The sequence below is a fragment of the Protopterus annectens genome, chromosome 10.part0 (genome assembly GCF_019279795.1).
Source record: "Protopterus annectens isolate FY-2018-M chromosome 10.part0, PAN1.0, whole genome shotgun sequence".
Taxonomy (NCBI): domain Eukaryota; kingdom Metazoa; phylum Chordata; order Ceratodontiformes; family Protopteridae; genus Protopterus; species Protopterus annectens.
The window spans coordinates 1008582853-1008609109 of NC_056744.1; the positions used below are offsets into that span (position 1 = coordinate 1008582853).

The 26257-nt window shown below is 42.6% G+C and overlaps 1 protein-coding gene across 1 annotated transcript in view; it reads right to left on the bottom strand.

The window, feature by feature from the left end:
* HECTD3 (HECT domain E3 ubiquitin protein ligase 3) overlaps nt 1-26257 on the bottom strand; it is a 1089315-nt gene that overhangs the window by 400676 nt on the left and 662382 nt on the right. The window lies entirely within an intron of this gene.

Below are 26257 nucleotides of genomic sequence, written 5' to 3' on the forward strand. Positions count from 1 at the left end.
TGGTAGGTACAAAACTGTACTATGGTAATCGTGCATACAGCTGCAGTCATAACAGATGGGTAGAATCCCAAAGCTAGGAAAGGGGTGGTAGGCACTAGGTGGAACTAGGAGGAGCCAAAATGCCCTGCAAGACTGCAGTGGCAAAGCCTGCTCTAGATTTGGAGTATAATGGTAGGATGTAGTGTTTGGAGAAGGTATGCACAGAACTCCAAGTGGCTGCTTCCAAGATATCCTTGGTAGGAACTCCTCTGAGGAAGGCTGCAGAGGTGGCTGTGGCCCTGGTGGAATGTGTTCTAATGCCTGTAGGAACAGTTTTGTCATGAAAGGAATAGCAAAAGCGTATGCAGTGGGCTATCCATTTTGAGATTGTCTACTTGGAAATTGGCTTTCCTGGAGCTCCTACTGTTCTGATTTTCTGAAAGGCTTTGTTCTGTCCAAATAATCACGCAGTTGCCTGTGGATGTCCAAGGAATGTAGTAATCTCTCCCCTTTGTTTTGAGGATTGGGATAAAAAGTAGGTAAATGTATGGCCTGATTTAAAGCTACCCTGGATACCACTTTAGGCATAAAGGACGGGTTGGTTCGTAATGAAGCTCTGTCCTGATAAAAGATGATAAAAGGCTGGACAGCCATGAGGGCCTGTAGTTCTGAAACTCTACGAGCTGAAGCTGTTTTCCAGGACAAATATTGCAAATCTGATGAAGCAGCTGGCTCAAAAGGAGGCAAAGTCAGTTTTTCCAGAATGAAATTTAGATCCCAAGCAGGTATTGGTTGTTTCCTTGGAGGTCTTAAATTCTTAGCCCGTCTGAGGAACTGTCTTAAAAGAGGGTGAGAGAATAAAGGAGGATCAGTGTTGTATTCTGCAGAAATGGCTGAGGCATGGATTTTGATGGAGGAGAACGAAAGTCCATTGTTTAGCAGTTCAGCCAAATATTGTAGTATTTGAGGTAAATTCAGTTTTCCAGGGTTGGCCCTTTTTCTCATTCCAGACACAAAACGTTTCCATTTTGGAGTAAGCTTTTCTAGTTGATGGCCTTCTGGCCTCCAAAATGACATCCTGCACCTCCTTGGAGAGTAGGGCCTGCTGTGATGCTAAGGAATCTTCCATGCGGCTAGATTGAGTGTTTTTAGCTGACTGTGAAGAGTTTTGAAGCTGTGCTGAGTCAGAAGAAGAGGCATTAGAGGCAGGGTCCATGGTGAGGAATGTGTCAGGCTCCTCAGGAGTGGGTACCAGTGTTGCCTTGGCCAGTCCGGAGCAATGAGGATCATCTTTGGTCTGTCTGCTCTGGTCTTCAATAGGACTTTGGGCAGCAGAGGAAGAAGACATAAACTGTCATTGATGTCCAACTGAAAGAGAGAGCGTCCACTCTCCAGGCCTTTGGGTGGAAGGTCCTTGAGCAGAATTTTGTCAATTGATGATTTTGTGGGAGGCAAAGAGATCTATGTCTGGCCTTCCCATTCTTGGATTATTTCTGTAAAACTTTTGGATGCAACATCCATTCGTGGATCTGTCATATTCCTGCTTAGGTTGTCTGCCAGCGTGTTTTCCTTGCCTGGCAAGTACTGTGCTTGTAGTTCCATTTGTAAGTCCATGGCCATGTTCCAAAGTGATATGGCCAGTCTGCATAGGGGATAGGAATGTGTTCCTCCCTGCTTGTTTATGTACCACATAACTGTGGTGTTGTCCGTTCTTATCAATAGTTGACCTGGTTGTAGAAGGTCCTTGAAAGCTATAATAGCATTTATTACTGCTAGCATTTCTTTTTGATTGATGTGAAGGTGCTTTTCTTTTTGGGACCATTTGCCCTGAATGCACCGGTCTGTCATGTGTGCCCCCCAGGCGTAGTCCGAGGCATCTGTTGTGATGACTTGATTTGCTTGAGGCTTGTTGAATAGAAGACCTGTGTTTGCTTGACATGCTTGAGCCCACCACAGAAATTCCTTTTGCAGACATGGAAGTAGTGGTATTATTGTTTCCAAACTGTGGCTGTGTTGAGACCATATGTTTTTTAGGTACCATTGTAGTTTTCTCATATGCAGCTTTGCACATGGGATTAGCAAGATGCAAGATGCCATGAATCCCAGAGCCTGCAGGATTTTCCTTGCAGTCAGCCTGGTGCAATTTGCCAGTGTTCTGAAACATCGAATTAGTTGCCCCTGCTTCTCTGACAAGAGGTAGGCCATCTGTGCCCAAATTGGCACCCAGGAAAATTATATTTTGAGAGGGTATTAGCCTTGATTTCTCTTTGTTGACTGTGTATCCCAGAGAGTTTAATAACATTATTACATAAGCCAGATGTTTCAGAAGAATGTGCTTGCTGTCCGCTTGGATCAGGCAGTCGTCCAAATAAGGGTATAATTTGTATCCCTTGAAGTCTGCAGTAGACAATTACTGATGCCAGGCATTAGTAGATAAGCCAAGGGCAATGCAGAGAATTGATAATGGGTTGAACCTGCAGGAAATCTGAGGTATCTTCTGCAATTTTGTCTGATTGGGACATGCAGGTATGCCTCCTTGAGGTCCAATGTTACCAGCCAAGACTTCTTGCCCAGCATGGGAAGAAGTTGCTGTAGAGTGAGCATCTTGAATTTTGGTATGAGTAGGAATGTGTTTAGGATGGAAAGATCCAAAATAGGTCTCCAATCTTTTCCTTTCCTTGGCACCAGAAATAGCCTGGAATAAAAACATTGACCTTGTTTTACCTCTTGAATAGCTTTCATGTTTATAAGATCTGAAATTTGCTTTTGTGCCTCTGCCCTTTGATTGTGTGGCAGTTTTGGCATGCCTCTCATTTTTGGAAGGGTATGAAAGTGGAATTTGTAGCCTTTGTTTATAATGTCCAGGATCCATTTGTACTTTGTGACAACATGCCAATTTTTTGAGAATAGTGCCAGCTTTCCTCCTAAGGGGCTGCCATATGTGACCTGGTTGGCCTGCAAAGGGGAAAGTCACTGGGTTTGCTTTCTGAAAGATTGTGAGTTGTCTTCACCACCTCTTTGTGTAGGAGCTTGCCATTGTCTGCCTCTGTACGATCCTTGTGGTTGTCCTCTGCCCCTCAGGCGCCTGTATCTGCCTCTTTGGGGTCTGTCCGTGGCAGGAAAGGACCAGTTTTGGAAGGCCAATTTCTACTAAAATGTGGGGTTGAACCTGCAGAAATTCTTTCACAGTTTGCATTGATTTAGCTTTTTCCTCCATTTTTAATACTTCCTCAGCATTTGCCCCAAATAGTACATCCTTTTGAAGGTGCCTAGTAATTTAGCTTTGACATGATCAGGCCAGGTTTGTTCCTTGAGCCAAGCATGCCTGCGTATGACTGAGCCTGTAACAGCAGCTCTACATGAGGCCTCTAGAGCATCAAAACCACATTGTAAGGTATGTTTACCCACTTGTTCTGCACTATGCATCAAATCCTGCAACTCCTTCAAGTCTGGTTGTTCAGGATGTGACATTTTACTTTTCAATTGAGATAACAGAAACTGTTGGTATTTTAGCATATGAAACTGACAGTTTAAGGCCCTCATGGTTAAGGTAGCGAGGTATATACCTTTTTCCCCAGCTTTCTAAGGATCTGGAATCTCTTGGAAGGCAATGGATTTTGCACTCCTGCCTTGGGTCCCTGTGAGATGGTTTCTAGGTCAGCAGCATGGCTTTTGTAAAGAAATTGGTGTGAGTCAGGAACCCCTGTCAGGCTTAACTGGAGCTGGGGGTAGAGAAGCAGGCCTCAGTAAACATCATCTAGGATGTCCAAGACAGGAGGTATAGCCAGAGGCCTGTGCTGGTAACAAAAGAAATTCCTGAGCCTTTTCTTGGAATCTGAATAATCCTGGCCTTCCCAGTGGAAGTGTTCCTTAAGGTATGCAAAGTTTTCCCAAATGAGAAATCCTCAGGATACAGAAGGAATAGACTCTCTGCATCAGAGTCTTCAAAAGGAGTAAGTCTGTTCCTGATCATCAGAGTGTTCTGAAATAATGGATCCCTGATCAGAGGAGGAATCTTCCTCCACTCTGGGCCTTAGGTGGCTGAGAACCTCTGATTAGAGTAATTAAATCCTCAGCCATTTTAAGAATATGTCTCTTAGGCATGGGTCCTGGAGATGGGCCCTGTAACTGGTCTCTTAGGGTGCATGGTTGCTTTAGACTTTGTGAAAGCCTTGATGGAGAAAGAGGAAGGTCTGAAGACACCTTGAGTGGAGGTGGACCTGTCCAAATTCTGTGTTTCAACGCCAAGAGTGGCTTTGGTATCTGTAAAGATGTAGTGTCGGTCCTTGTCTAGTTAAATGCTTTCCCAAAAAATGCTGGTCTGGGCCTAAACAAGGTATACAGAGGGAATGGAAATCCTTATGCGGTATTTGCTTCCCACAAAAATACAATTATTAACTTTGTCTGACATCAGTCTGTGGCAAGAAAAAGAAGAGTTCGGTTTTCCAAATTTTCGTAATCTCAGGAGCTGGCTGACCGGCACTAACTGCTTCTGTTTCGGGCACCGGCAAGAAAGACTGAAGAAAATGGCGTCGGCTGGTTCTTTTATACCCCTGTCGCACTGACGTCAGGGAAGAAGCGACGATAACCAACGCCGGACCTAGACTTTGGAATTCGGCCGACCGAGGACCCGCCTGACGGCAGGAGAACCCATCTGTTATGACTGCAGCTGTATGCACGATGAACATCTGCAGAGTGCTAATGGCTGCATGTGCACACATACATGCGGGTACACACGTGTGTGTAGTTGTGCACACTTGTGAACTCTCACATTCTTACACACACACACACACACACACACACACACACACACACACACACACAAACAAAAGTCGGACTTTTGATGTCCCTCTTTTGAGAAAAAAAAATATACAGCAGCATAGACTGCAAACACTTTTCAATGCCTGCATTGATCAATATAGATCTTGGCTACTTTCTGATAGCCAGATTTGGAGAATGCACACAATGTGCCTCTCTATAAACAAACCCTGCTATGGAACACCAGTCCAATTTCTTAATTGTACTTTAATAAAATTAAAAAAGTTGATTCCTTCCAGTTTCTCCAGTATAGCAGATCTTAGGTTTTCTCTGCATGCTCTGGCTTCTAACTTTACCATTTTTTTTAGCAGTTCCTTTTCAGAAACTTCATGCTTAGGTACTCTTTCCTTCATTTCCACCTCTGATTTCTGCAGTTTTATCAGCTCATCTGAATAGCTACTTAAAACTTCGTCTATTGTTTCTAGTCTTTTGTCATTTGACTTTATATACTCATCCAGTGTCTCACTTATTTTAAATACCTTGCATTTTATTTATTTTTCCTCTATACTAAAGCTGAAACTTGAACTACTTTTTCTTGGACAGCTTCACAGTTCTTCCCAGCCACAACTTTTTCTTCTCCTTTTCTGAGTTATTTCCCATTTCCTTCTCCAAATTTCTTCTTTGCTGGCATCCAGACAGTATAATTACAACCCAATTACAGAATTTTATCCATAATGATAACTTTCACTAGTTTTTTAAACAAGTTCTCATTTTTCTAACTGGGAAAACTCTAATCAAGTTGTTGCTAAGTGTACAGCCATCTTGGAATCCAGATCTGCCCAGTTTATTGAGGAAAGTTGCCTTCAGTCCTGACACCAATGTGACTGATGCCCTGCTGCAAAAAAGTTTTTAGATGTTTCCGCTGAAGCAAAATTGCCTACTTCTGGCACATCCAATCTAGGGGCCAAATCCAGAATTACTCCCTTAATAAATTTCCATTTATGAAACTCTACCTCTTTTTTGATGAACTGGTCTGTCAGGATATTCTCATGAGAATGGATGTAAGATGTCCCGAGGCTCAAGCCCGACTTCTGGGTCAAGTGACAAGCCCAGACTGCACAAGACGTATGACTGCGCCCCTTCTCGTTATTGTACCATACTGATGTTGTGGTGTACATGAGAATATGCAGAGTCCCTATAGGCAAGTCTGTTTGAAGGCTTTTATGGTTAAAATGGCAGCCACTGCATCTTTAACACCGGTGTGTCTTTTCCTCAGAGCTTCGATCCATGTCACTTGTATCCTCAGTTTCCCTATGTGGGCCACCCAGGCTACACCTAAAGAGACTATGCTAGCTCTTTGGTTGTCCAAGCCTAGCTTGAATGGGATACCCTGACTGAGGTTCATCTGTTGTAGCCATCATAACATCTCTTTCTTCATACAATGCAGCAGGAGATGGGAGTCTGCAGGGAGCAGGCATGCTTGTAGCATATGCTTCTCAGACAAATCTGAAGTTTTCTCATGCGCAATCTTGCCATGGGTGAGACAATGTGAGGCACTGCCAACTACGCTAGGAGAAGTAGGGCAGTGGTTGTGTTAACATATGCCAGCACAGCTAGCTGGAATTTTGTAAAGAATTATATATCATTTGTATATCAAACTGATTTGTACAGATGCTTGTGTTGAAACATGTACTTGTAAAGTTGCTTGTGTTAAAAATGTATCAACAGTGTGTCCTGCTGAACAGAAAAGAAATATACAAGTATATCAGACTGATTGTATTGTAACTGATTAAATGTATATGTTTTAACAGAGGATAATGGAAGAGAAGAGGTTAATCTCAATCCAGCTAACTTTTGTAAAATAGTAAGAAATTAAATTATTTAATTTAGGCCATAAAGATTATATCTTACAGTTTTGACTGCAGCCAGAGACAAAATGTCTGAGAAAACAAGTACCAGGAAGCCTTCTGTATTGTCTCTAGCAGGGAACTAATTGCTACTCCGGAAGAGTGGACATGTTTTATGGTTTTATGACTTTCAGAATTTGCAATAGATCTTAGCAGGCTGTGTGTGTGTATTACTGACACATATGTGCTAAATTCTGGCAGCTTCTAGCCAAGGGGATAGCATGGGAACCAGAAGTCAGATGACAAGCTGTATGTGATATCATTCTGTAATCCATCATTAAAATGATATTTCAATATTAGACGGTTTTTGGAACCAGACAAGGAAGGACCCCTTACCTACTTCACCTTGCCTTGTTCTAGTAAGTGAACCAGGGAATAATAATTCTTTAGATCAATCAGGAAAATATTGTGAGAATAGTTAAGTACTGTTCTGTAGCTGTGTGAATCTAATCATCTGTGTTACTTTAATATTTCCTGTGACTGAACCGCTGGTGTTTACTGTAAAAAGATATTTAGTATTTTCATGTTCTTTTATTATGTATTACTAAATATATTTAAACTTTTCATTGTGGCTCATCTTTTAGACAATATCTCAAACTGTGAGAGGACTTATGTCTATTTGGTGACACTATCGCCATTCCTGAAAGCCTTACTGCACTGGTCAAACTCTATCATTTGTATTAATATTAATTTCACTCAGTATGACTGAGTACCTTTGTAAGAGCCTTAGAATAGCAGGCAGTAAATACCTTATAGTCTGGGAAGAAGGGGCATAGCTAGGTAAATCTGTGCTAACCCTTCCCAGGTGTGTGTGTGAAAATCAAATCAAGAGTGTGTGTGTCAGCTGTTTGGAGCAGGGATACAAAAAGTACAGTTCTGTACACTTACCATAAATGTAGATGTTAGAGTGTATTCACTGTTGCAGTCATCACACTTGGGGTTATCTGCCTGCAGGTAGCCCTCAGTCGGCCCGAATACCAGAGTCTTGGGATTTCTGTGACGGATGCTGTTGCCTCTTCCATGACGTCAGGGGTATAAAACATGCAGCCGACGCCATTACATCAGTTTTTCTTGCCCCAAATGTCAGGAGCCCCCAAAATAGGAAGCTATGACATGATGTGGAACACCTCCAGTAAAAAGTAAATACGCCTGCCATAAAATATGGCCAAAAAACAAATAGGTAGAAAGTATAGTAAGGACCAGGAGCCTGGAGGGAGGGAAACCAGGACTGCAACAGTGAATACACTTGAACATCTACATTTATGTTTAGTGTACATAACTGTACTATGTTCTTTGTGTTTCACTGTTGCAGTCATCACACTTGGGTTGATTCCCAAACCTGAGGAAGGGTGGAGGCAGACAAGAAATGCTAAGGCTGGCTAGAAGGCCTTGTAAGACTGCTGTAGCAAATCCAACTCTGGATTTAGAAAAGATAGGTAAGTGGTAGTGCTTGGTGAAGGTGTGTACAGAACTCCAGGTTGCAGCTTCCAAGATGTCCCTGGTAGGGACTCCCTTGAGAAATGCTGTAGAGGTTGAGGTAGCCCTAGTGGAATGAGTTTTGATCCCCTGTGGGGTAGGTTTTCCATGGTGTTTGCAGCAGAAATGGATGCAGCATGCTATCCATTTGGAAATGGCTTGCTTTGAAATGGCCTTGCCCTCTGCCCCTGTATCAAAGCTGACTAGCAGCTTGTCAGATTTTCTGAAGGGTTTTGTCCTGTCAAGGTAGAACCTAATCTGTCTGTGCACATCCAAGGAGTGCTGGACCCTTTCCCCTTTATTCTGAGGATTAGGAAAAAAGGTTGGCAAATGAATGGATTGGTTTAAAGCCACAATGGATACCACCTTTGGCATAAATGATGGATTGGTCCTGCGGGAAACCCTGTCAGAATGGAAGATAATGAAGGGTTACCACAGCCATTAGTGCCTGTAACTCAGACACTCTTCTTGCTGAAGTGATGGCTAAAGTAAGGCTGTTTTCCAAGAGAGGAATTTTAACTTTGCTGAAGCAGCAGGTTCAAAAGGGGGACGTGTGAGCTTCTCCAGTACAAAGTTAAGGTCCCATGCTGGGGGGGGCTCTCCTTAGGGGCTCCTCTCAGTAACTTTGATGAGGGGGTGAGAAAAGTGAGGAGGCTCAGTATTATAATGAGCTGAGATGGCAGAGGCATGAATCTTAATGGATGAGGACAGGCCTCTGTAATCCAGGATTTGAGGTAAGGTGAGCACGATTGTGTCATTTCCTTGAGACTGACGCCAGGAACAATATCTTTTCCACTTTTCAGAATAGGATTTCCTAGTACTAGGCCTTTCGGCTTCAAGGAGGACGTCCAACACCTGTTTGCTGAGGGTTGCAGGTGGTGTATTCAGGGGATAAGCCAGGCTGCAAGGTTTAGGGTTTGCAGCTGTGGATGCACAATCTGTCCCTCTTGGTGGGACAGCAGGGAGGGGGGGTCTGATGTAGGTGCCAGGGTGGCACTGCCGTCAGACTGCAGAGGAGTGGGTACCAATGCTGGCGTGGTCAGTCTAGGGCAATAAGGATTGTCCTTGGCCTGTCCTATTTGATCTTGAGTAGTACTCTTGAGAGGAGGGGCAGAGGAGGAAAGGCATAAATTGAGAGGCTTTTCCATGAAAAGGATAGGGCATCCACTTCCACGCTCTGCTGAGAGGATTTCTGGTGCAAAATTTGCTCAAATGATGGTTTTGGGGGGAGGCAAAGAGGTCCACCTCTGGTGTCCCCAACCTCTGGGTTAGAAGTTTGAAGGAGTTGGCTTCCAGTTTCCACTCATGTGGGTCCAGTAGATTTTTGCTTAAGTCATCTGCCAGTGAATTTTGTTTGCCTGGCAGGAATTGAGCTTGCAGGTGCACTTGGTTGCTCAAGGCGGTGTTCCACAGGGCCATGGCTTACCTGCAGTGTGGATAGGAATTAGTTCCCCCCTTCTTGTTTATGTATCACATGACTGTGGTGTTGTCTGTCTTTATCAGGAGCTGTCCTGGAAGGATAAGGTACTTGAAAGCTGTCAGAGCATTCTGTACAGCTAGCATCTCTTTTTGATTGATATGCAGGGGGATTTGTCTTGGGCTCCATTTGCCTTGAAAGCATTTGCCTGGCATGTGAGCCCCCCATGCGTAGTCTGATGAGTCTGTCAGGGTTTGGGTGGCAGGGGGTTGAGTGAAAGGAAGTCCCTTGTTGTGGTTGCATGCCTCTGCCCACCACAGGAACTCTGCCCTTAGACAAAGTATGACAGGAATCACTGCTTTCAGGTCCTGAGAATGTTGGCACCAGTGACTTAAGTACCACTGAAGTTTCCTCATATGCAGTCTTGCATATGGAATTAACAGAATGCATGAAGCCATGAACCCCAGGGCTTCCAGTATTTTCCTTGCAGATAGCTGGGTTTTGGTGGCCATTAGTTTGAAGTAGCTTGTCAAATAGACCTGCTTTTCTGGAGTGAGGAATGCCATTGGGGAAGTTGTGTTCAAGCTTGCTCCCAGGAATACAATCTTTTGGCTGGGTACCAGTTGTGATTTCTTTTCGTTGATGGTATACCCCAGAGAAGTTAGGAGTCTCTTTACAAATGCCAGGTGCTGAAGTAGCAATTCCTGACTGTCCACCTGAATCAGGCAATCGTCCAAATATGGGCAGAACTGAATGCTTCTCTGCCTGCAGAATGCAATGGTTGGGGTCAGGCACTTTGTGAATACTCTGGGCGCAGTAGATTAGAAGTGCAGAGAACTGATAGTGCATACAGCCTGTCTTGAAACATAGATATTTCTTGCAAGACTCTCTTATGGGGATGTGCAGATCAGCTTCTTTTAAGTCTAGGGTGACTAACCAGGCATCATTGGCTAACATAGGAAGGAGCTGTTGCAGTGTAAGCATTTTGAAAAATCTTCTGAAGGAGAGGCAAAGGGAATGGAATTCTCTACATCAGAATCCTCATAGGTAGATAAGGGTATGGCCTGGTAATCAGAGGGATCTGAGTCATCGGACTCAGGGTCTGTAGAATCAGAAGGAAATTCCATTCTTTGTCTTTTAGCGGGGGGACGGCTAGCTTCCCCTAATTAGAGTAATAAGGTCTTCAGCCATTTTAACCATTTGTTTCTGTGGCATGAGAGCTTGAGCATGCACTTTGGTCGTCGGTTTTCTAGGCGTAGTGTGAACTCGGGCCTGAGAAACGCGGCAGTTTTAGTCAAAAACGAAGTTGTTGGTTTAATACGAACATCAGAAGGTCGGAATACACCCTCAAAAGCCGGTGCCTGCACAGTGGCTCCGGACCAATCCAAGGTAGAGACATCCGCAGGTTCCAAAGTCGAAGAAGCATCTCACAGCATACCGGACTACAAATGGGTCTCAGCAGAGGCCTACGAATCTGTAGAAGCAGGTATCAGAGGCTGCAAAGGCACCTCACTGAGTACCGGCGGGCTGGCGACTAAGCTTAATGGAAGCGTCGTCGGCAGTTTTGGACCTATGCGGTCTGTCTCTGTCTTTATCCTTACATTTTTTCAGAAGATCGGTAGTCGGATGGCTTATCGAAGCCAATTCGGAATACGGAGAACGAGACCGAAAGAATTTAGCGACAAAGATAGAGCGCGTTAAAAAGGCACAAAACCGGCAGTGAGGGACGTCGTGGTCTGAGCCTAAACAGGTGAAGCAGTAAGAATGAAAATCTCTGTGAGGTATTTGCTTTCCACAGGCAAGACAATTGTTAACTTTTTCTGACATCGGTTAGAGCAAGAAAACGGATCCCAAACGGGGTACATAGCTTTAGAAGACTTCAGGCTTGAAACTTGTAAAAACAAAAATTTCAGGTTGCGGCCGACCGGCACTTGCAAACTGCTTCTGCTTTGGGCTCCTACATGGCAAGAAAAGCTGATGTAATGGCATCGGCTACATGTTTTATACTCCTGATGTCCTGACATCATGGAAGAGGCAACAGCATTCGACACAGAAATCCCAAGACTCTGGTATTCAGGCCAACTGAGGGCTACCTGCAGGCAGATAACCCCAAGTGTGATGACTGCAACAGTGAAACACGAAGAACATCACTAGTTTCACAGAGAGAACTGTGGAGGACCTGGATTGGACACTCGGCTGAGGACTCAACTCTATAGCTGTGCCAGTGGGAAGTCTTACTGGAGATCTGGAGAAAGCGGGAAAACTAGCCCTCAGACCGAGTGTGTCCCATGTGTGCTCTTAAGGGAAATTGTGCTTGATGCAGAGAGCTGCATCTGGAAATAGTGGGTGTAATCCATTCTTGTTCCAAGTGAACATCCCCCTCCAATGTCAATGGTGACGATTCAGTCTCCTTGATTACGGGCTTAGAGTGGAGACATCACAAGGGGTATCATCAGGGCTGCGGATGCCATGATCCTCAGTGTCCTGATGAATTTCCTTACAGCAATATGATTGTCAGTTAGTGCAGAGGTTTAAGGTTATGAGCTGTTAACAAGCTTCCTCTGGTCCGGGGTTTGATTTTCTCAGCCTATACTTTGCTCTAACTGAGCAAGTGCCTTAACTAGACAATGCTCTCAGCCTAAGCCTGAAAAAGGTCCATGTGGATTAGTGTTTTGGCCCAGTTAACAAATACCAACACAAACATGAGGCCAGGACTAGTAGATTCTCTGAGGGAATGAATGCCTTCTGGATTGCAGTGTATGGAAGGGCTACCAAGAACTGGTAGCCCTTCCATACACTGCAATCCAGAAGGCAGTGTATGGAAGGGCTACCAGGAACTGGACTTAGGGTTCCTATTACGTGATCAAAACTATAAAACTTCAAACATCACAAGTTCGAACTTGTATGTCCAAAGTTTTATAATTTTCAACACAAAAAAACAAAAAAAAAAACAAAAGAAAAAACAATGGACAGAAAATAACTGTCGTAAGCAGGGGGGCATCCCCCACACCCCCCACTCTTTAAATATACCAACGCTGAGATCGCACTACAGTGCGGAAAGGGAATATTTCCCTTTACTGCACTGTAGTGCAATCTTGGAGTTGGTATATTTAAAGTGCAGGGGGTGTTGGGGTGCAGGGGGGCTTGCTATGACTTTAGCAGGTTTAGAGACAGTCCAAGACTCTGGAATCATGCCAGGAAACATGCATGCTGAATGCATTTCTCCTAAGGTTGGGTCCTGAATCAAGCAGTCATTCAAGTAGGGAAAAACGTGAATGCCTTTGGTTCTGCACTAGGCAATTAATGGAACTATGCACTTACAGCTAATAAACCAATGGGCAAGGAAGTAAACTGGTCATAAGTTCCCACTACTTTGAATATTAGATACTGTCTGTCTATTTTGGCAGTAGGTGGATGGAGGTAAGCATCTTTCAAGTTTTGGGAAACCTTGCAGGCTTGAGGGTAGAATAGAGAAAGCAGGGCATACCAGATTAGCCTTTTAATTTTTGGAACGGGTAGATATTTGTTTAGTATTGATAAGTTTAAGATTAGCCTAAAAGGGACATTTATCTTGGTAGTAGAAACAGTCTTAAGTAAAGCCATGGGCCTTCTTCCTGCTCTGGTACTCTCCTATAGCTCATGTCTCAGAAGGTGTAGTAGTTCATTCCTGATTAGATGCATTTGTTCTCTGGGTATCTGGGGAATGTCTGAGAACCTTGGTCTGTTTGCACCCTGGAACCTGCAGCCTTGACTCAAGATTAATTCAGCATAAGTACCTTAAATTAAATACTCCGACAGCTCTGTTAGAAATACTACATCTAAAGAAATCTTAATCCCTCCGCACTACACGCTCCAGACACCTCAACCTCATTACCACAATAAACAGAACAAGCTGGAGGGACAGGTTCATAACCCAGAGACTGCCCATGCTATGGAATAGACTTCCCATATATGTCAAGCAGAGTGCCTCACTGGCCCTCTTCAAGAGAGATCTTGATGAGTGGATGGGAAATAGAAAATTCACTCTGGGGATCACTCCAGTGGCTCTACTTGACAGAGACACTGGGAACTAAGGTTAGTTGGCACGATGCCAGGGTAATCCTATGGGCTAGGCTTGTAAAGGCTCCAGAGCCATTAGCCTAGTACACACCTATGAACCTATACTTTCCCCCACTTCTTTTACAACAGTCCGAACACATCCTCCTATTCTCTGAGTGTGGATAGGGAAGGAGGTGTGCTTGGAGACAGAGTGAACTGGATTGCAATTTGGGGAGCTGGAGTACAGAACAGCTTTGCTGAGTCATAACTGCTGCCTTGTGGTGCTCCTGTCCCATGTTCCTCCAGGCTTCCCATTTTGGTCTGCTTGCTTTTTTTTTTTTCTGAACTAGCCTTTCTTCCCAGTTGGCTGCTTGTCCTTGTCTTACTTCTGGTGAACTGCCAACTCTTAGCTAGGCAGTTTCTCCTGTACTTGGCAGGGAAGTGAAGTAGATGTTTCACAGGCTGCTTTGACTTTCTATTTTACTACAGCTTCTTAAAAATCTGTTCAGCAGAAGATCTACACAGCAACTCCCTTTTTAATGGGGCAATGAGGAACTACGCCTGCAATGATTAGGCAGGGGTTGGGTCCTCAGCCAGACACATCTCTTAGTAATTGACCCTGTTGATACCATCCTGCAGGATTCAACCACTTCATCATAGCCTTGCTTGATAGAGTTCTTGTTAACCTGATAGATGAGGTTGCATAGATCCAGCACTATCTCTCATGATCTTGGCCTTCTAATTCCTCAACTTTGTCTTTTATTTATTTTATTTTGAATTTGTTAACCAGGGTAGAGCATTCATCCCATAAGACTTATTTCAGTCTCAGCCTTGGGAAGAGAGAAGCTTTGTCCTTTAACTGTGACAGGAGAGTCCCCTGGAATTTTATCATGCAAGTATGGCAGTTCAGAGCCATGAACGACAGGGAGCACAGGAGAAGACTTTTTTCCCAAAGCAGTCAAGTGCTTTACTTTCTATGTCACTGGGAAGAGGATTCTTGGCTGGAGCTCAAGTAGATCCTTGCTACAATCCATGGACACCAACTGATGGATCAGCAAAAGGATCCTTACACACATTGGTCAGGTCTGACCATAAGCTAATCACCCTTGACATCCACATCCCACCCCCCAGTAAGGAAACCTCTGTAAAAACGAAGAAAGTGAACACAAACGACCAACTGAAGCCAAGAAACCAAAAAAATGTGGTCCACAGCAGAAAGAAGGTAAATAAAAGTCCAGTAGGTAAAATTCAACGAACAAATTTATTGGATGAAAACCACACAGTAATAAATCCCTCAAGCGCTTTCGCTCAGTGCAATACTGAGCTTTATCAAGATGAACACCATATAACAACTGCTCCTATTTAAATACTTAAAACTAATCATGTGATCAATTAAATTAAAAAAATAATTGATAAAATATCACCTGCAAGTACCTGGTATTAGAAGGGCTACATATAAAACCAGTTGAATAGCCTTGTCATAATATTTCTCCTACATATAAAGGCTCGAAACATAAACTTCTTGCCAAACATTGTTCAACAAAAACAAAACATTAAATGGATCATATTGCGATCAAGATAATAAATACATAATGAGTACTAAATAAACATAAAGAAAAAATAAATGAATAAATAAAAAATACTGAATAAATATAAAAAATCAAAATAATAAAAAAATAATAAAAAATGTGTGAATCAATTCTTTGGGAGTGTATTAAGTGTGTGAATAACACTTACTGGTTAAGTGTGTGAATATATCAATTTTATGTTGTGTTATTATAGTTTGGCTCTTCTTAATTTCAAAACACTGCTCAAATTCATGTTGTCATTAAGCCCTGGCCATTTTGCAGCGTCCAACCTTAGTTGCCATATAAGCTCTTTGTATTCCAGTTTACTCTCCCAATCACCCCCTCTACCATCCAGTGTTAGCTGCTCTAAAACAATAAATCTGAGCACCATGTTGGGACAGGACAATGAATGCTTTTAAAAAGCATTAGATTCCTTCTTCTTTGTGATGTCATATAAATGTTCATAAATTCTTCTCTTTAAGGTCCTTTCTGTTTTCCCTACGTAGAAGCTTTGGCATTTAAACAGAAACCTAAATAAACAACATATTTCATGCTACAATTAAAATACCAACTTTCCTTGATGGAATATGTAAAGTGTCACCATTGAGAATGTTTGGGCACTGTTTACACGTTCCACACACAAATGTTCCTTTCTTGCGTCTAATGTTAACAGTTTCTGTTATATGCTTTCTTTCAAACAACTCTTTCAAATTAGTGTCCCTTCGCCTAACAAATTTGGGTTGCTTTGAAACCATCTCTGTTAATCCTTCATGTAATGAAAGTACGGGCCAAAACCTTAGTACTGCTTCCTCTATTAACCTAGAATTACTGGAAAAAGTGTGTGTGTATACATTCTGCTCAAACTTTTAAGGGTTGGTATTCAGCTCATCCACTAGCGTGGTGATAGACACTAATAAAGGTGGATATCTATCTTCCCTATGCGTACATACTTCTAAGGCCAGAGTGTTGACCAATGTGACAGGATAACCTCTTTCGTAAAACCTCCCTTTCAAGAAGTTCACCTCTTCTAAAAAATTTTCTGTAGTACTGGTCATTCTGGATGCACGTATGAGCTGCCCTTTAACAATCCCTTTCTTTTGATAAAAAGGGTGGCTGCTCTCAAAGTGCAGGTATGAGTTGGAATATGTTGGTTTCCTAAATACCTTTGAGCCAAACCTGTTGTTGATGGTGTCTTTAAACAGGGTGATGTCCAAGTAGTTTAAACTTTGGTCACTAACAGAATGTGTGAAAACCAAAAATGAAGTGGTAGAGTTGATGTAACCAATGAAATTCAAAAACTCTTCTGTTGTTCCGCACCATAAAAGACATATGTCGTCCAGGTACCTAACATAATGTTTGATATGCTTCGCCCATGCCGTCGCAAATATAAAAGTCTACTCCCATTTGTGCAGTACAATATTCGCGTAGGTAGAAGCACACGGAGCACCCATCGCCACACCCATCTTTTGTTTGTAAATTTCACCATTAAAACAAAGGAAGTTCTTACTTAACACAATTTTCATAAGTTCTACCAGTAAGTTAGAAACATTTGCACCAAGATTAGCCTCGTTTGCCAACACCTCATTAAACCAACTCAAACCCGTTGAATGGGGTATGCTCGGAAATAATTGTACAATGTCAATAGTTGCCATCAAAAGGTCAGGGTGATACAATTGAAATCCTATGCCTTTAAGGAAGTCCCAGGAGTCTTTGCAAATGTATTTCAAAGATGTAACAAATCCCTTGAGCACATGATCTATAAATTTACCTAAAGGTAATAGGGTACCTCCATTACCAGAAACTATTGGTCTAAATTGTAATGGGTCCAACCCTTTGTGGGTTTTCGGAATACCAAAAATCACTGGGGTTCTTGGTTTGGCTATAAATAAATAGTTGTATAACTTTTCGTTGAAGGTACCTTGCAGCAAATGATCCTTACACACATTGGTCAGGTCTTACCATAAGCTAATCACCCTTGACATCCACATCCCACCCCCACCCCCCAGTAAGGAAACCTCTGTAAAAAAAACTTCTTCACAGCCAACTTCATGCTACTCAAGTCAGAAGTGACAAACTTCATGACACCCATGCAGATGGGAGCTGACAGTTCGACTGCTGAATCCTACACTAAGGTACTGTATGAGCACATCCACTCGTGCATGAATCGTGCCATTCCAAATAGAACCAAGGCACTCTCCTCCTAAAAAGCCAATCTGGTGGTCCCCTGCCATAAACAAACTATACAACAGAAGGAAAAAACTGTTGCAGAAAAGAGGAAAATCCCAGGATGCAAAAAAACTCCCTTACCAGCCTCAGTAAGAAGCTGAGATCCCTCATAAAATCCTCCAAAGCAAGTTAGAAAATAAAATTGCTAAAGATTCCAAAGACAACCACAAGGCATTCTATAACTATGTCAAGAATCTAAATAGCAATGCTCAGCTCTGCTCTGAGCTACAATAGAATGGCATTAAATATACTGATCCCAAGGATATTGCCAATATCCTGGCAGATCGATTTAGTGCCAACTTCACCCCCCTATCACCCCCTAAAGGGCCCATCTCAATACCAAAAGATTACCAAATTCCGGTAATCACAGCCACACAGGTAGAAACCACACTCTCCAAAGCTAAGAATATAGCATCCATGGGACCAGATGACATCCCGCGCTATGTACTACATGAACTACAAAATGAACTGGCACCTCACCTAAGTGTCATGTTTAATTATAGCCTCACCTCAAGCTCCATGCCCACTGAGTGGTGCACAGTTATGGTTATCCCACTCCACAAAGGGGGATTTTATTTATTTTTTATTTAATTTAATGTATTTAACATTTGTTGACCGGGAAAGAACGACTAGGTTCCACAGATCCTGTTTTCAGCGGAGGCCCGGGGAGAAATGCTCCAGACACATGTCTTTAGAATCCACCTTGGATCCCGGGAACTACTATCCCATTAGTCTGACGAGCATGATCTGCAAGGGCATGGAACGCATTATCATTGAACTTATACACAAAGACATTGGCAACCTTCAAACACTGGACCCCACTCAGTTTGAGTTCATGAAGGGACGATCTCGCCTCCTGAACCTGACTGACTTCTTCAAAACAGTCTCCAGAGTTGTGGACAAGGGTAAAGAGGTCCATACAGCCTATCTGGACCGCAACAAGGCCTTTGACACCATCCCCCACTCTGGAATCATAAATTAACTTACTAAGCTGGGCATAAATCCCTACGTCACTCGATGGGTTGCCAACTGGCTTACTGACAGAACCCAGACTGTAAAAGTAACCGACTCCAAATCCAGCTCCAGACAGGTGACAAGTGGAGTACCTCAGGGTTCAGTCCTGGGACCGCTCTTGTTTAGCATCTAGCAACTTCTCTGAAGTACAGGACAACACTAAGGGATTCTGGCTAACAAAGTTCGCAGATGACTGCAAACTGGGAGCCATTATTGAATCCCCAAATTATGTGGATATTCTACAAAAGGGCCTTACAGAAACAGATGCTCGGTGCCAGAGCCATGGGCTCAAGCTTAATGCCAAGAAATGTATAGATATCCCCTTTGGGAAAAACCATGTACCCATGAATTACCACATAGGTGGCAGTACACTAAACATCGAAAGTGTGATGAGAGACTTGGGGACAGTGATCTCACCTTTGATAACCACATCGTCACAACAGTCAGGAAATTCTTCTATGTGGCACACTTCATCATCAAGGGCTTTTCATCCAGAAAAAAGGATGTCATTGTCCCACTGTACTCATCCCTCATTAGACCCATTATAGAGTACAACGCCCCGTTTGGTATGTACCTCACAAGACATCTGCAACAGCTGGAAAGGCCACAGAAATACCACACTAAAAGAATCACAGGCCTAAAGCAGATGACCTATGCTGACTGTCTAAAAAAACTCCGGCTATACTCTGTGGCATATCGTCTACTCAGAGGTGATCTCTGCTTAACATACAAGACCATGTCAAACCCTGAGATGTTGAACATGCTCCACTTAAAGAAATCCCAATCCCTCAGAACCACACGCTCCAGGGATCTAAACCTTGTCATCACAATGAACAAAACATGCTGGAGGGATAGGTTCCTGACCCAGAGACTCCCCATACTCTGGAATAGACTGCCCATACATGTCAAGCAGAGCACCTCCTTGGCCCTCTTCAAAAGGAACCTTGACAATTGAATGGGAGATAGGAAATTCACCTCTGGGATCACGTCAGTCGCCCTGCTAGACAGGGGTCCAGGGAAGTAAATATTGTGGGAAGAAATATCCAGGGAATTGTTATGGCTAGCCCTGTATAGGCCCTAGGGCCGATAGCCTAGTATCAACCAATGAACCTATAATTATAGGAATCCACAACCCTGTAAAAACTGTTAGGCTTCCTAAAAGCAGGGTGTTGGGAGTTTGGCTCCAAAGATTTATAGATAAATGCATCCTCCAATGCTTCTATCACTATAGAAATACTTAAAGGTTTTGGCTCTAGTAAACGCAGAAATTCTCTACACCTTTTCTGAGCATCAGAACAATTCTTAAACACATCTGAATAAATCCTTAATCTTACTGAGGATGACTTCAAATGAGAAATTCTTGGGTGGGGAGTTACAGGAAAGGGTGCTTAAGTCTCTGACTCATAAGAAAGATGGGAGGACATCTAGACCACATAGGTCACATCATCCATTTTAAAGTCAAAGGAGTTTTATTACTTAGGGAGATTAAATTCCCTTTTCCTTTTCAAGGCAAGGACCCCCAACACTGGTGGTTGCAGTTTTTTTTTTAAACAAGAGGCATCTTTATTAAATTATCACTTATGACACAGGCAATCATACATTTAGATAAACGAAAACAAACCATATTAACACAATCCTAGTTACAAGCATTTACATCAAAGACCGTACTGACACAATTTTAGTTGTAAATATTACGCATCACTTATAATCTACCCAACCACTGTCAGTCAAACATTACATAACTCATTCAAATCCTGCCTTCTTTTAATCCTCATTCCTCCCCTGTATGTACTGTTCCCAAAGATCCTATTTTCTTCATATGTAATTTGCTCCTACACTTACCTAAAGATCGCAATTCCGGTTGTCGCGATTGCAGGTTCTTGAGGAAAATTACATAGTCCTGTGCCATCCACATCAGGTCTGGTGAGAGGGGCCTTGAGAGTACAGGAGGAAGAAGGTCCTGCCCAGCACCAACTGAAGCACAAGGCAGACTTTGAAGGCTTGGATGCCTTGCCCCTGCCTTTGGGAATACATCTGGCTGAGGTTATGGCATCTAAAAAAATAGTTTTCCACGACTGATACTTAAGACTTGCAGAGAAAGTTGGCTTGAAGGGGGCTTTGGTCAGCTTTTTCAGAATAGAAATACTACTTCCCATGGTGGTACTGGGTCGGGGACTGGGATCTCAAATAGAAGATACGTTTCAGAAAGGCCAAACTTGCATTCACTTTTGCCAGGGATGGGAAAAATGGGCATTACTAAAAGTTTGATGATACTGTCAGTTGCACATTGAAAGAGTAATAAATAAAGCCTTCAAATAATACTGTTGTGTATCTTAGAACAGCTCAATGACAGCCTGCTGTATTTGAATACCTTCCCTCATTTCCCAGTATGTAAACCTCTGCCACTTGTCCTTTTTGGTCTCCCACATACGTGGCTATGGTGAGGCAGCTAAAATATTCTCATCTTTGTAAACACCATGTCGCCGGCTATGCTGTGAACTGGAGAAGTCACAGTGAACAACTAAGGGACACTGATGTCCAGATTTTGGACTGAAGAGAAAAGATATACTTTAATGAGAGAAGCTGGAGTGGCCCTCCAGTGAGTAACAATCCCACGACCAGAACTACATGAGTAAGTAAGATTAATCTTGCTCTGTGAAACTTGGCCTTCTGTGTGACCTTTAAAATAAAAGGATGTGAAGTAAGGGTATAAGTAGAACAGACCATCTTGACCATGGCTATTTTTGGGTATCCCTAACCTTACCATTGTGATTCTAGACAAGTGAAACATGTCTAACAACTCAAGTTTGACACAGATGTGAAGACATCCATCAACATCCATGTCAGGGGTGAAAAGACTCCTTAGTGAAGTCCACGTTTGGTTTTGGCCTAGGTCTGGAGGAAGGCCAACATGGACTAAGCTGTAGCCTTTTCTGTGACTTGATGGTCCACAGAAGACTGCAGAGTAGTTTCAAGTGTGGCCTCTGGAAGAGACTTTTCTCCACTGGGGTGTATCTTCAGCATTCAATCCTGGATCTGCAATAGCATATGTGTTGGCAGATTTAGCTGGGCAGAAATTAGCATGTACCTGTAGCATCAAAATTCCAACTGCCAGGGCCAGCTCTGACGAAGTCTGCAAATGGACTTGACAGTGCTAAACAGACTGAAGACTGACAAAAGGAATACTGTAAAAGCCAAAGAAAGAGTGATAAAAGCCAATACCACTATAGCTGGGTATTCCAGCTTCAGAAAAAGACAGTATGTGAAGCACCAATGCTGTGGTAGTATCAGTTCAATAGGAAAGATATTCAGCAAAGCCATTTGCTGACAAATATTAGGGGGCAATGATCTTGTCCTAGCACTATGGTCATAACTACTGTAGGGGCCAATGCCACAGAATATGTGAAAGGGTAACCAAACATCCTAAAATGGTCAGACCAAGCAGTTATGCTTTCGTTATGTACCAGGAAACTTTTCACACAGCCCTTTTCAGCAGGACAACTGGGCCCAGTGGGACTTTGGTGACAGTTCTACTCATGGTGCTGGGACAAGGAAATATGCTAAGCAGATAACCTCTTCCTTGGTTTCCCCTGAAGTCTTTCTTCTCAGCTGAAGCCAGTAACAGACCCAAAGAGGCTCAAAGAGTCATGCACTACAATCACTGTTGTCATTAATGGGTTTTCAGACATTCAAAACTGCTATTTAGCAGCCAGAGACAATGTTTTTTTCAACAAGGCTTTCAAAATATGAATGGTCTTCTTGGCCTGGTGAGAATGAACTAGGCCATTATTTGTGGCAGCAAGGACTTGGCTTATTAAAGGTACCGCTACACTTGCAAAAGGTGGCTCAGATGAACCATCAGCAAAATAAATGAAGAAAAATGATGCTGATATTCTAAATAGTACATAGTACACAACCTGGAGTGGCCACTGCTGAGTGCAATACAACCCTTAAAAAAAAACAATTTTTGAAGGGCTTGACTATTTTGGTGCCAGCTGAGAAAGTCCATGTGCCTGTGCACCAGTGCTTGACAAAATATACTTGGAAAAAAAAAATCAGAAAAAATAACAGAATGTATTTACTAAATGGCAGAGATCACAGTGATGTCTGACAGCAAAGCTTTCAACTAAAACATATCATGGTCAAATTCAGAGGATGTTAAGCGCATTTGAACTAAACGTGTGACAATAAAGATATCAACAGCTAGGAAATCCAAAGCATCTTGGGAATATGATAATTTCTTCTTCTGCCTTTAAAGGGACATTTTTGAAACAGTTAAGCTTTAAAGAATGCGTGTACAGTAGCTTGGTCCTATCCAGTTATTTACAAAACATCTTGACTACTGTTCCACAACTTTAGCTGAGTGTTTTCTGGGGACACAAAAAGATCTCAATTAGTCTGCCTCCAGGCTACAGTCAGGCTCAAACACCTGAAGATGCAACTGTCACTTGTTTTCTGAATGAATACCACAGCTGGAATTCCAAGCAGACTGTCCATGCCTACAATATGAGCAGCCTCCAACAAAACACTCACGAACAAGACTAGATCACAGAAGCCTATCGTTAGTCTGCAAAGGTGGTATAACAATATGCTACCTTGCTTGTTTATACATTATGTAAGAGATGAGATGGCTGCACCTATTAGTAAACATTTCTTAGATGCTCTTAAAGCTGCTACCAACATTTCTTCTAGGTTGATGTGAAGTTTCCTTTAACAGGCACCAAATCCCCTGTTCTGCAGAAACTGTATGTGAACACCCATCTGTAGTCAAAATTTGGAATGGTGGATGGAGAAAAGTTTTTCTAGGCATGGAACTGCTGCTTCCACTTACTTAAGAAACGCTAACAAAAGTAAGAATCACAGCAAACTCCTAATACATGACTCTAGCTATTGATCCCCAAAATTGTGCAGGTAAAGCTAAAAATTCCTCACACAAAGTCTGACATGGTATAGTAAATCTCACGGAGAAGGCTGTCTAAGATGCAGCCCAACAAGCGAGACAGAAAGATGAAGTCCTCCACACTCTGTTGGGTTTCAAGTAAGTACTGCTGGGTTAGATAACTAGCTACATATGACTAACTAACTTGAAGACTAACAAGCTATCTACTCTGATGGGCTTGCCATGTGATATGCAGTTTATCTGCAACATTCTCAGTTGGACCTCATGAAGGTTAGACCATACTAACCGTGTCTGTGTGCTGCTTACTAAATTGCCTTGAATGATGCTGGTCACAGTAGTGAAATATATGTAAGAAATGAAGAAATATGCCTGCAGAACTGGAAAAAATACATATGCCTTCTAGATTTTTCCTGTTTGTAAGTACAGAACTATCATTTTCAGTGGAAACATGACTTGAAATTGTGCCCTTTTGAAATCCTTGTACATTGAGTAAACAATCTTAGCAAAAAAAAAAACAGAAGCTTTCGATCGAGAAATTTTATTACTTCAACACTTCAAGTGGATTAGTTAAAAGAATGAAAAAAAGAGTCCTGCTTGTTGCTGGAGAATCATTAAAGGTTTAAAGAGAATGATAAACACCACCACTTACAAACAGAAAAGTATAGTTGTGAAAGTAAACTTACCACAGCAGTAGATGTTCATCTAATCAATGCTGCAGAAACCTTAGTTATATGGGCTATATTCTTCTGAGGACATAACAGCTGGCCGGCTATCAAAGCTTTCATGGCACCTTCCATGAGTCCCAAACTATTGGTCAGCTCAAGTTGAGCTGATTAAAAAGTCAGGTTTGGTTTCCAAGCCCTTTACAGCTTTCATGCCAACAGGGAAAAGGAGGCTAAAGCCCTGACAAGGACAATGCTAGGAAAACAAAAAATACTGGTCATCAACCTGGCAATAAAAAACATACAAAAATAAGGGGGGGGAGGGAGCAGCAAATGCAGCCACAATCATTTGTACATCTACTGTTATGGTAGGTTTACTTGCACAACAGTACCATGATCCTCATATGGATCACTGCTGCAGTAGCCTTAGCTGTAACAGTAGATTGCCATAACTTACAGACTATCTGGGAGGAGGAAGGATGAGGGTCCAACAGCCCCTGCAGAATGGTCCTAGCAAAGCCCATCTTAGACTTGGAGAAAAAATCTAGTTTACAGAGTTTTGTAAATGTATACATCAAAAAGGGATGTCAGAAACTGCAACACCTCAGAAATAGACAGTTCTAATGGGTTGGTTGAAGTAGCCCAAACTACAAAATGTTTCCATTTACTAAGGTAGACTTTCCTAGACAAGACTTTTTGGGATGCAGAAAGAATTCTTACTACATCCTAAAATAAGGCAGGATTCATAGCCACTACTGGAAATGTAAAAAACAAAAGGTTAACTTCAGGTCCAGAAGGTCTCAGTAAGCCTTCCTGGAAGGATGGGATAGGAGAACCAGGCTGGGATCTAGAAGCCAGGAAGGCTTTCTAAGGTGAAGCTTTAGCAGAGGGAAACCAAATTCGTCAGGGCAAGAAAAGTGCAATGAGAATGATCAATGCTCTGCACCATAGGTTTATGTAGAACTTGGGGGAAATCACAGAAATGGGAAGGTATGCAAAGGGTAACTCAAGAGGCTAATCTTCCTGTAGGATACCTCCTGGGGATTGTCCAATGGGGAATCAAGGCAAAGTGCTGCATCTGAAGTAGACTGAGGATGCATAAAGGTTGCATCATGGCATGCACCAACAGTTGAAAATGGTCTGAGCCACCACTGGATGAGAGACCACTTGTACAGCATAAGAATTGTCCTGTTTATCCTGTCCGTTAGACAGTTGGACATCACTGCAACTAGAAAGCAGTGCGAGTCACTTACTCATTGCCATACACTTCCCAAAATACAGGGTAGGACCTGGTCCTTACCTGCCTGTTTTTGTACCAAGCCACTGTCATTTTGTCAATTCAGACAGATATCACACTCTGATGGAAAAAGTGTTGAAGCGCCTGCAATGCTAGGACCACCACCCTCATCTCCAATATGTTCTCATCTCCAATATGTTTGTGTGAGGGTGGCCTTAAAGAGTTCCAAACATGTTGAACCATCCTCCCCTCACAATGACCCCCCCACACCCTAAAGTGAAGGCATCTGTGGTGTCAACTGACACAGCAGGAGAAAAGGTAAATTATCTCAATGTCTAGATGACTGGAGAGGAGATCCACGAATGCTGGTGATTTCTGCAAACAATGGTCAGAATAATGAGAAATCTGAGATTGTCAACTGGGAGTACTGTTTGAGGTGCAACTGCTGCAGTAACCTCATTTGGCAGTGAGTTAAACTGATCATAAGGATACAAGAAGCCATTAAGCCTAAAACTTCCTGGAGCAAGAAAGCTGGCAGTTTGTGATGAAGCAGTAGTTCATATATTATTTGGAAGAATGATTGGGTTCTTTTTGGGGCAAAGATACTTTCCATCGGACCATGTCCAGATGGCAGCAGATGAACTGCACGTGCTGAGATGTCTACAGTTGGGAGTTGTCAAAACTGATGCTAATGCCAAAGGACAAACCAGTCATCTAGATGTGGAAACACACTGATCCTGTTAAGCTGAAGATGGGCAGTGACTACCGCCATGCACCTGGTGAACACCCTGGTGGCTGTGGTGAGACAAAAAGAGCAGAGTACTGAACTGATAGTGATTGGCTTCTACACAGAAGTGAAGGAACCTCCTGGATGCTGGGGCGATTTTGATATGAAAACAAGCATCCTGGAGGTCTATTAAGCACATCCAGTTGTTCTTCCTTAGATACAGAAGAACAGATTTCACTGCGACTATTCTTAATGTTTTTTTTCACAAACATGTTCAGGAGACTGAGGTCTAGGACTGGCTGGAGGTCCTTGTTCTTCAAAACCAAAATAAATCTTGAGTAGTGACCT